The sequence below is a fragment of the Cornus florida genome, unplaced genomic scaffold, assembly GCF_030987335.1.
Source record: "Cornus florida cultivar Cherokee Brave unplaced genomic scaffold, ASM3098733v1 CherokeeBrave_3.0.0_Hap2_Chr11, whole genome shotgun sequence".
NCBI classification, from domain to species: Eukaryota; Viridiplantae; Streptophyta; class Magnoliopsida; order Cornales; family Cornaceae; genus Cornus; species Cornus florida.
In genome coordinates, this window is record NW_026775581.1 from 36,612,024 (window position 1) to 36,623,257 (window position 11,234).

The 11,234-nt window shown below is 35.8% G+C and overlaps 1 pseudogene; it reads left to right on the forward strand.

The window, feature by feature from the left end:
* The first annotated feature begins 1,942 nt into the window (after positions 1-1,942).
* LOC132287312 (small nucleolar RNA R71) lies at positions 1,943-2,041 on the forward strand (annotated as a pseudogene).
* Positions 2,042-11,234: the final 9,193 nt, after the last annotated feature.

Sequence of the window (11,234 nt, forward strand, 5' to 3'; positions counted from 1 at the left end):
AAGATCATGACATTTTTTTACAACATTGACCTCTCATTCATATTTGTCAAATGAATTGGGTGTGGGATTAAAGATATTCAACTTTACCTTCATGTGGCCAAATGAAATCTTCATTACCCTCATCCTACAGTTGATGTTAGCATTGGCGGTTTCCAAGAAAGAACGGCCAAGGATAACGGGAATTTGGCTCTTAGATTAAAAACCAGTTCTGTATCAATGACAATGAAATCAACTAGTAAGAAGAATTTATCAATCTTAATCAAAACATCTTCAATGACACCTCTAGGCTTCTTAATGGATCAGTCGGCAAGTTGCAAAACTACCGACGTCGGTTTCAATTCACCTAGGCCTAATTTGACATAGACCGAGTATGGAAGAAGGTTAGCACTTGCTCCTAAGTCAAGAAGTGCCCGATTAATGATATGATCACCAATGATGCATGATGTATTGGGTGAACCGGGGTCCTTAAACTTTGGAAGAGTGTTATGTTGTAAAATTGAGCTTACTTGCTCGGTCAAAACCACTTTTCTTGGTGTTTGGCTCTTGTTCTTCCGCTTTTGGATGCACAAGTCTTTCAAGAATTTGGCATAAGCCGGAATTTGCTTGATTGCATCCAAAAGTGGAAGATTAACTTTCACTTGCCTAAACATTTCCATGATTTCATTGGTTTTGCCTTTTGCTTGTCTTTTGAAATGGATCCTTTTAAGGCATCCGGAAATGGAATTTTTGGTTCAAACACTTTTTCAAAATTTTCGTTTTAAGTCTTTTCAACAGAAGAAGTTTTTAAATCACTTTGTTTCAAATCATTTTTCAATAAAACTTCTTTCTCAACATCATTTTTCAAGACCACTTTTTCAAACACATTTTTCAAGACTTTCTCATTTACAAGATCATGTGTATACAATAAAGGAGAATTGGGATGTGAAACGGGACGGGTGATAACTTGAGGTTGCACCAGTTCACTCTTTTCATTAGATATTTCAACTTAATTGTCCATAACTCTACCACTCTGCAAGGTAGTCACCGCATTAACATGTTTAATAGTATGCCCTTCCAATGGGGAATGGGTTTCCACAACACATTGTTGCTTAGGTGGGGCATTAATAGGCATTTTTCCCTTCTCTCTTGCATTAAGAGTGCTATTTGCTCTACTTGGGTTTCTAGCTTAGCAATGGATTGAGAGTGAGAATGAAGTAATTGTGTGTTTGCCTCAAGAGTGCACAAAGCATTCAAAACTTTCTCTTCAAATGCGGGACTTCTAGTATTTCCTTGGGAATATGATTGGTTGGGAAAATGAGAATTAGCAAATTGATTCCCTTGTGATTGATAAGGTCTATAACCTTGGGATCCTTGGTTTTGAAGTGGAGGTGGAATGTACTTCCCTTGGAAACCGCCTTGGGAAGGGTTTAAGCCCTCTCCTTGGTTTTTCCAAGAGAAATTCGGATGATTCCTCCAACTTAGATTGTAATGAGTACCATAAGGATTGTTCCCTTGGTTCACAAAAGTTGCATTGACTTGTTCATTAGGTTCATTTTGCACTTGTCCATGAGGACAATGAGAAGTAGAATGAAGAACACTAGAACAAGTCATACAAATGTCATTTGATACACGATGAGAATGGTTAGGGAAGGAAGACACTTGGTTCACCGAGTTTTGGTTAATTAAGAATTGATCAAACCTTTTAGCTAAAGACTTCATTTCGACGTCTATTTCATTTGAATGGTCAACTTGATGTAAGCCAACACTCTTCCTACCTTGTGAATTTCTACTATTCTTGGATGATAATGTTCTATGCAAAGAATTTTCACTCATACTTTCATAAAAATGCCACACGTCATCCTCATGCCTATTAATGTATGAGCCACCCATAGAAGCATCAACCATACCCTTATAGTTGTCTGATAAGCTCTCAAAGAAATATTGAACTAATTGCCATTTGGGCATGTCATGATGTGGACACTTCCTAAGTAATTCATTGAAGCGTTCCCATGCCTCATGAAACGTTTCTCCATCCCCATGTGAAAATTCTTGAATTGAAGTTCTCATGGCATTGGTCTTAGAAACCGGATAGTACTTTTTCAAAAACTCTTGTTGCATTTCCGCCCAAGAAGTGATTGAAAAGGGCCTAAGACTGTCAAACCAATATTTTGCCTTGTCCTTTAAGGTGAATGGAAAAAGTTTGAGTCTTAAGACCTCTTCCAGCATGTCCGTATATTTTACGGTGGAACATACTTCAAGAAACTCATTCAAATGCTTGTAAGGTTCTTCACTAGGAAGTCCATGAAAGTTAGGAAGCATTTGAATAGTTTGTGCTTTAATCTCATCATAATGTGCTCTAAATGGTGGCAATTGAATACATGTGGGTGCATTGTATTCATTAGGTACATAGTGATCTCTCAAAGTAAGAGGTGGATTAGCGACTTGAGGTGCAACATGAACACCTTGGTTTTGAATTCCTTGATTGATGATAGGAGGTTGTGGAGCATACATTGGCCTTGGTATTCCATATGGAACTTGGCCTGTTGTTGTGGTGGTTGGATGAATGGCCTTGGCATGCCTAATGGTACTTGTATGTTTTCATTATGCACATTGGGATGTAGGATACCTTGTTGGTCTATGTGACCAAGGTCCTCAATATGTTCATCATTATGGTCATCCATTGATAGATTGGCTCTATTTGAACTTCCTCTTCCCCTAGGATTTCTAATGATGGATTCAAGATGTAAATCAAGAGGGACAAGAGTTGGTCTCAATGAACGACGTTCATGCATGCACAATGCAACACAACAAACATAAAGAATGACAAACACTTCACCTTCACAACAATGCAATGAAACTTCCTCCATAAACACTTAACCCATGCTTCTATGCTTTAACAATGATGATGCAAAGAACAATAAAATTGCCTCCACGCGGGCTCACGATTTATCTAAGAATTGAATTACAAGCCTCCATGCGGGCCGACGATTTAACTAAGGCATTGAGTAAAGAAAGTCTCACAAAGGTCCTTTAGCACTTCAACTCCAAATTTAAAGCTTAGCTTAGCAAAAAAAAAAATTTAAGTTTTTAGCATTTTTCCTTCCTTTGCTTAGCTCCTTTACTTATATGCTCCTTTGCTTGCCTTCTACCTCAATGCACCTTGTCAAAGATGAACAAACACAATAAGTAACCAAAAGAAAAATAAAAATAAAGTAAAGACAAAGTCAAAAGAGTACTAATTCCTAATTGATTCCACAACTACGACATTGCCTAATCCCCGGCAACGGCGCCAAAAACTTATTAGTTGCTAGGTCGTTCCACCAAAAGCTTGAGAAGAGCGTGCACTAAGGCGAGGGCCAAGTTTTACATTTATAAAAGCCACTACTACCTTTCACTATAAATATAGCTAGGGCGAGTAGGTGATGCGACCCGAGCGTGTGCACAAAATAATGCACAACACTTTAGGTTTAGAAATAATGTCAAGTGGGCATTATATTTTAAAATTTATAAAACCACTAAACACTTATACTATGTAGTATGAAGCGAGTAGGGATCGAACCCAAGGGATTGAACACGTGTTGGGATTAAACTTGATTTTAGTGCTAATGAGATTGGACAAGAGAGATAGAGATAAAAAGAGAGAAAAAGATTTTTGGTGAAGTGATTAAACTAGAGTTAAATCGAAAGCATGGAAATAGAAATGACAATGAAAGTAAATTAAATTAAATTAAACTAAGAATTAAAGAGATATGAAGAGAGTCTTAGGGTTAGGATTCACCACTAATCTCATGTAATTAACCATATGCTTTCAATTAATAGGGAATTCATTAGTGTAATTATAGATGTGGTCACATTATCATCACAAATCACAATTGTAAGCATAGATTATCAACATCAAGAATGAATTGTTTACCTAATGACAATTAAACTAAAGTGTAGAACCCATTCAAGACTACGTCATAACCCACCATACACATTCACAAATGTATCCGATAAAAACACACATAAATCAAGAGGATAATACTAATTGTAATTAGAAGTATGGATTAACATAATCAAGCACAAATTGCCTACTTTACTACAATTACCTAATGACAATAAGCTAATTTGTAGAACAACCCATCAAGATTAAGCCTTTATCCATCAAATTAATTTACAATTGTATCAACTAAGTCTCATGCTATGGCCATCACTAAACACAACTAAAAGAAGTATCTAGTGTAGAGTATAATTCTAAATCAATCACACATAGACATACAATTTTCATATAGAATCAATGGAAGAATTAATTTTCAAACATCTAATGAAGAATAAAATCCCTAATTAATCATATATAGATATACAATCAACTTGGAGATTTCAATGGAAGAATTAATCAATACAAGCCCTAATTGTTAAATCAAGCATGTATATATAAATAAATCACAAGGCCAAATATTTAGTTACAACTTAATAATTCCCCAAGAGAAGAAAAACAAAGGTTTAGGTTACATGAACTTAGGGCTCATCCAAGCCCTAAGTGAAGAACTAGCTCATGGAGAAGATGATCATGGTGTCAACAAGCTCCATCTCTATCTTTTGGCTCCTTCTTCTTCTTCCTTCAATTGTAGACAAAGCCTCTGTAAAAATGTTCTTCAAACCCTAGCTTTTCCTTTTTCCCCAGAGAGAACGTAATATCACGGTACAGAAAATAATAAAACTTAATAAGAAAACTGAATAATAAAATAATAAAACTCTCTCCTAAATAAAATAAAAACTAACCCTAAACTAATGGCTTACTGGGCCTTAAGTAAAAACCCTATTAAAGCCCAATAGTTCACAAAATAAGCCCAAACAATAAGAAAAATCTGTAATGTTGCCAAGTCCTGGGGGATCGATCCCCTACCCTGGGGGATCGATCCCCCCAGAGTTGGAAATTTCCTTTAAGCCTTATTTAGCTCCATTTTGGCCCCGGGCTAATTGGTTTGCTTCTTCATCTTTGGGAACATCATCAAAGGCCCGAGATTGACCACTTTCGAAGAATAAACACACTATACGAGCAATGGGCTACGACCTCTTTTTGTCATTTTCTGAACTTTTTCTGAATATCTTTGCTTGACTCCAAAAAGGCTTTAATGGACTGTTCTTAGCTCATTTTAACTTTATTGCCCTGAAATACACATAAACATAAATTAGGACTAAAACGTTGAAATTAAGATAGATGCAAAGACTAAAATACCCTAACTTAGGTGCTGAAATGTGCAACATTTAAGCACTTATTAGTAGGGATCGTCCCAAGGGATTGGAGTAGGAGTTGATTATGGAATCACTATTAGGGTTAGTAGGTCGAGTGATCAAACAATTGGTTGGTTGGTTGATTAGATGACAACTAAATTAAACTAACTAATTAAATGCAATACGGAGTAAGTAAAAGAGAGAGAGATCTTGGGGTTTAGATATCACCACCAAGCAAAGCATTTCTATATCATTAACAAGTGACTAATGAGGGCAATTGGGGTGTTGCAATATTGGTGTGTGTGTGTTTAGTTGATTCAACAAGCATGGATGACTAGTTAAGCATGTATTGTCTAAACATCATGTGAAAGGTACAATATATCTAAGCAATGAAGCATATATTGTCTAAACGACATGTGAAAGGCAAAAAAGATCAAAACAAGTCATTAATCCTTTCATTAGGCTCACAATCCAAATACAACACAAGATTAGAGACATATGCTACTTGTATCCAAAAGCTTGGATCATCAAACAACAAGCATAGATTGTCCTCCCATTTAACACTATACTACAACTACATTAAATCTACACTACTAGCATGAAAGTAAACTAGGGGAGAGGCACAATCCATCAAGGAATAAGTATGAACCATCAAGAGAATCACAAGAGCATTCTTTTAAGCACTATGTCTTGACAATCTCTAGATCTATAGCATCAATATACCTAGACATGCATCAACAACACAAAATCTAGAGACAAAAATATGAACATATATTCTAGTATACATAGACATATGGATAGAATAAAATGATCAATTGGAAGCATTAAACCACATAAATCATTGAATAAACAAGATATATATATATATATATATATATATATATATATATATATATATATATCAAAGTGTCAAAACATTAATTGCAACACTAATCCCTCAATAGTACACAAGATTAAGATATAGAAAGCATGCTTGGGGCTAACTCTAGCCCCAAGAGGATGTCTAGCCACTCATGGTGAGGATGCTCCAACCCTCAAGGGCTAAGTCCATGGAAGAGGTTTGCTCCTTGTTAATGAAGAACTCCAATGGTGTCTCTAGCCTCCTCTCCTCTAAGCTTGCCTCTAAGAGATGGTATATGGCTCTAAGTGTATCTATATCTAACTCTCTATGTATATCTAGGTATCTCTAAGTATATCCATCCTCAAAAGCAATCCTTATCCTTATATAGGTAGGTTAAAATGACTCCTCAAATGAGCTAGGGTCATGCACACAATATTCTCCAATGATTGGATAAAGGACAACTTTTAATGAGCTGGAATTTTAACTTTTTACACTAGAGGAAGTTCGATCGATCGAACCTTGGACTTGGATCGATCGAACTGGCTGAGATCTATCAAACTGAGGCTGGATCGATCCAACTGGCTGAGCTTTTTGGGAAAAGAAAAATTCGAGATATTTTGGGAGATATTTTTGGGAAAAGGACAAAAGTGGTTAGTGAGTGGACAGCTGTGGATAAGATCAATCATTTGGATAAGGACAAAGATGTTCGATCGATCGAAGAATGATGTTGGATCGATCGAACTTTTGGACTTAAGTGCTTTTGGGCGAAGGCTTGGATCTATCTTGAAATGCTGAGATCGATCAATGTTCGATCGATTGAACCTTGGACTTGGATCGATCGAACTTGCTGCCTTGCTTCTTTTTACTTCTTTCTTTCTCTACTTTGCTCCTTTCTTTGTTTAATCTCAAAATTGCTTCAATTAAGCTCTTATTTGGCTGAATTAGCTTATTTTCGAGATAAGTGCCTAAAAATGGAAATAATATGAAATCAATGTATAACGGCAAAGTAACATAGATAAAGGTACTAGAATGCCTAAGCTTAAGGGTTTTAAATACGCACTTTTCAGCACTCATCATAGGCCTAGGATTTTGACAAGTGTAAGGCTTGGATTAAGCCTGGTGAGGAGGCGTAGGATGGTGACAAGTGGAGCGAGGATGTGTGTGTGTGTGTGAATGGTTGTGTTGGTGTAGTGTAATTGACTATCAAAGGCTTATAGTTAGTGGAAATTCTAGACATTTCACGTTATCTTCTCTAATCTCTCACCTAGAAGTCCATTGTTAACCTTGGAACGCTAACCTACATTGTTTACTTTCAAGCCCCTTCCCTTAACCTTTTGGTCTTCCACCTTGAAGACAATATCTTCCCCACATCCATCTCTACCACACCTTTATTCGGTTTCCCCCTTTGCTCCCATTTGCTTTGGATTCTAGAGGTTCAATCCTTTAGTGAGGTAGGGGTTGCCTTATGTTTATCTTCTTTTTGTATCTTGCATTCTTTGTTGTTGATATACATTGTATACATGTTTTTTCTTTTTTTCGAATTCTAGGGTTATATCTAGATGTATATTGCATGAAATTAACTTAAGGTCTTACATTATTTAAGGATTGTGGAGGATCTTTGCGTTGTATTAATCTTATTTCATTTGGTGATGATTTGAAATCTAGTGATTTGGTTAGTATAACTTCAGAGATTTTATTTAGTTATTGCCGATGATTTAATTGAGTAATTAACACTAGGTTGTTAAAGTCATGGATTTGAAACTCATTTCATATTAGCTTAAATGGATTTCATATGTTGATAATATTGTAGTAACTTGAATTGTTACCCATTGTGAACTTGAAATTGTAAATGCGATTGTAGTTGAAGACTTAGGGCATGGTTGTGTGGATTTTGAAATTTGATGTGTATGGAAGGTGATTATGTGCATTGTATAACTATGTAATAGTTATAGTATTCTTGTTGATTTTGGAAATACTTGGGGTAAAGAAATATTGACATGGCTAGGGTAAGGTAATAGTATAACTATGTAATAGTTATAGTATTATTGTTAATCTTTTGTTGTCTATCCAATGGTATGCATGGTAGCATCCATTTCTTTTTGAAATGACCATTTTACCTTTAGGGACACACTTTGTCTGTTTTAAACCCTAGTTTCCGCATTTGGTTTCTTTGAGTCTCGTTACTTCTCAGGAAGTTACTTTGGTGTTTTAGAGATGGTATTCATCTTTAGAGACTTCATCTCTTCATTGCTTCTACATTTGAGATTCGTTATCGGATCAGTTTCAGGTTACTCACTGACGCACCGAGTTTTTTGAAATTTGGGGCCTCACATGCCCCGAACGAGAATACGAGGAAATAGATTAATAATTAGCACCCTTAGCCTCTAAGATGGGTGAGGTTACCTATGCGGCAATTCCTGAAGATTTTGTGGCGGGGTCTCCCGTTGAGCCTAGCTAGGGTAGACAAATACACAATATGGGAGGCATCCTCAGGCGAGGGGAGTGATGAACTTGTCCCTAACCTTGTTCAGCGAAAACGAAAGGCGAATGTGATTTAGATATCGAAGAAGGAGAGCTCAGAGAAGGTGGTAGATGTGAGTGAGGATGAATCTGATGTAGCTGCTGACTCAGGGATGGGTGGTTCATCAAATGTTAAGGAAGTCTTTAGTGGCAGTGTTAGCAACTGGTGGTTGGAAGAGGGAGATCTTAAGGCACCTAATGACAGCTGACTCTCCTCCTCCGTCGGTGAATGTAACGTGGGGTAAGAATCATTTCCTATTTCCTTGTCCCTTTTTTTTCTTTTTCTTTTTTGTCATCTAAACGTGCAATGTCTTGTGTAATATCAATTTTTGGGTCGTATTCAAGTGAAGGATATGACAAGGAATGGCAACATAAAATGCACTAAGTTCAATGGCAACAATTAAAAGAAAATTTTCAATTAAAGAAATAAAATGGTAAGAACTCACAAAAGGTCCCGAAACTGTAACTTCTCATCCTTAAACTTTGCCTTTGTTGCTAAATTCCTGCACTTGAAAAGAAAAAAGAATTAAGATGAGAAATTAGAGATTCCTAAACTACAAATTAAAGTAGAATTAATTTTTAACTTAACAAGATCTGTTACATAGTCCTTGGAAATGGCGCCAAAATTGATGTGTCTATTTTTCAATTGTAAAAGACCACTCGCAATAAAATGAATCATTTGAAGGAAAGGGATACTTTAAGGGTATCGAACCTCAGGGACTGTGGTGGCTTATCAAGTATAAAATTAATTGCTATTTTAATTTAAAGAAAGATTGTGTTTGTTGTGATGGTATTCAATAACATGAAAAGAAAATAAGCAAAATAAAATAAACTGAGATCAAGGGAAGAAGTACTTAGGGCTTTATTTCACCACAAACCTCTCAATATGGTCAACTGATTCAACTTTACATGTTTCAGTATTTATGTATAATCAAGAATTAAATGAATTAACATTATATTCAATTCAATTTTAAAAAGATAAATTATTAATGTTCATTAGGAATAACATATTTTCGGTTGGCATGAATAATCTACTTGGATACTTTAAACTAATTTGTAGAATAATTCATCTTCCCTAAGTATAAATTATCAAAATATCCATTCATAAAAACGATTTAAGTACCATTGCATGATCACTATTCTTATTGTCATAAGAAGCCCTTAGCCGCCAATCTCAAACAATGAGAATATTTTGAATTTAATTTAAGAGAAATTAGTTCTAAGACAAGATGTTAATTTTATCAAAAAACCAATTTTATTCCATTAATAACCAAATTCCTTAGAAGATCTAAGTCAATTGCTCACAATCATGCAATCAAAATACATAAATACTAAAAATCCCCAAAGTTGAAGAACAATCAAACCATAGTAATTGAATTTGGGTTACATAAATGCCCTAAGAGAGGATTTAACTACTCATGAAGACGGAGAATATCATCTTTGTTGGTGTGAAAAGCATCTTCATGGACTGTAACTTCTCTTTTAGGGATCTTCTTTTTCAATTCTTCAAAGAGAACTTCAAAAACCCTAAAAGCAGCCGCTAGATCTGAAAAATTGCAAGAGAAAAAGAGAGAGATTCCCTGTGGCCTTCACCTTCTTTTATAGGAATAACTAACTTCTAACCCTTCTTGGATGGGCTTTAGGACTTCTGGTCATCTGGGCCCGTCTGGGACTTAAAGGATGGTTTTAAAATTAATCCCGCGTTAAAAGAAGTTTCCTGAAATGAAAATGCTCGAGCTCAAATTCTTGTGCTCGAGCTTTGCAGCTTGTGCTTGAGATGCTTGAGCATTAATTTTATACTTAGCCAAATTTTCATCAAATATTTCCGAAACATCTTTTTCTTTAACACTTAGAATTTTTCTGAATTTTTCTTGAATTTGTGCTCGAGCATTAATTTTTGTGCTCGAGCATTTTGAACTTATGCTCGAGCACAAATTCTTGTGCTCGAGCTTTGCAACTTGTGCTCGAGATGCTCGAGCATTGATTTTATACTTAGCCAAATTTTCATCAAATATTCTCAAAATGTCTTTTTCTTTAGCACTTAGAATTTTTCTGAACTTTTCTTGAATTTGTGCTCGAGCATTAATTTTTGTGCTCAAGCATTTTGAATTTATGCTCGAGCATTTTAATAAATGCTCAAGCTCTGGTACCTGGAATTTTTGAAGTGTCTTTTCATCTTCCCAGGGGATTTGTGCTCGAGCTTTTCAACTTGTGCTCGAGCACATTTTCTATTGGTCGAGCTTCTTGAGAGATGCTCAAGCTTTTCAACTTGTCCTCGAGTATTTTTGACTTAGTCATTTTTTTCTTCTTCAATCCACTTTGTGCTCGAGGACAAATGGTTGTGCTCGAGTTCTGGCACTTGAAATTCTTTAAAAATCCCTAATTAAGTCTAGAATGATCTCGGATGGTCCGGTACAACTCCATAAGCTTCAAAAACATTTATTTGAGCTCCAGAATCATGATTTTGTCATGTTCTTCGAGAAATCACCTACAAAAAGCAAACAAACTAAAATAAGCATAAAACCGGATAAAAGTATCACTTAAGGTCTTAACATACACACGTTTAAGGGCTCGATAATGCAATATTCAGGGCTAATCACCTCATGTTCAACTTTGATTATTTTTTTGCCAAAGTCTGTGGAAGATACCAATTTTCACTGGAAGTCGGAATCGGCCATGT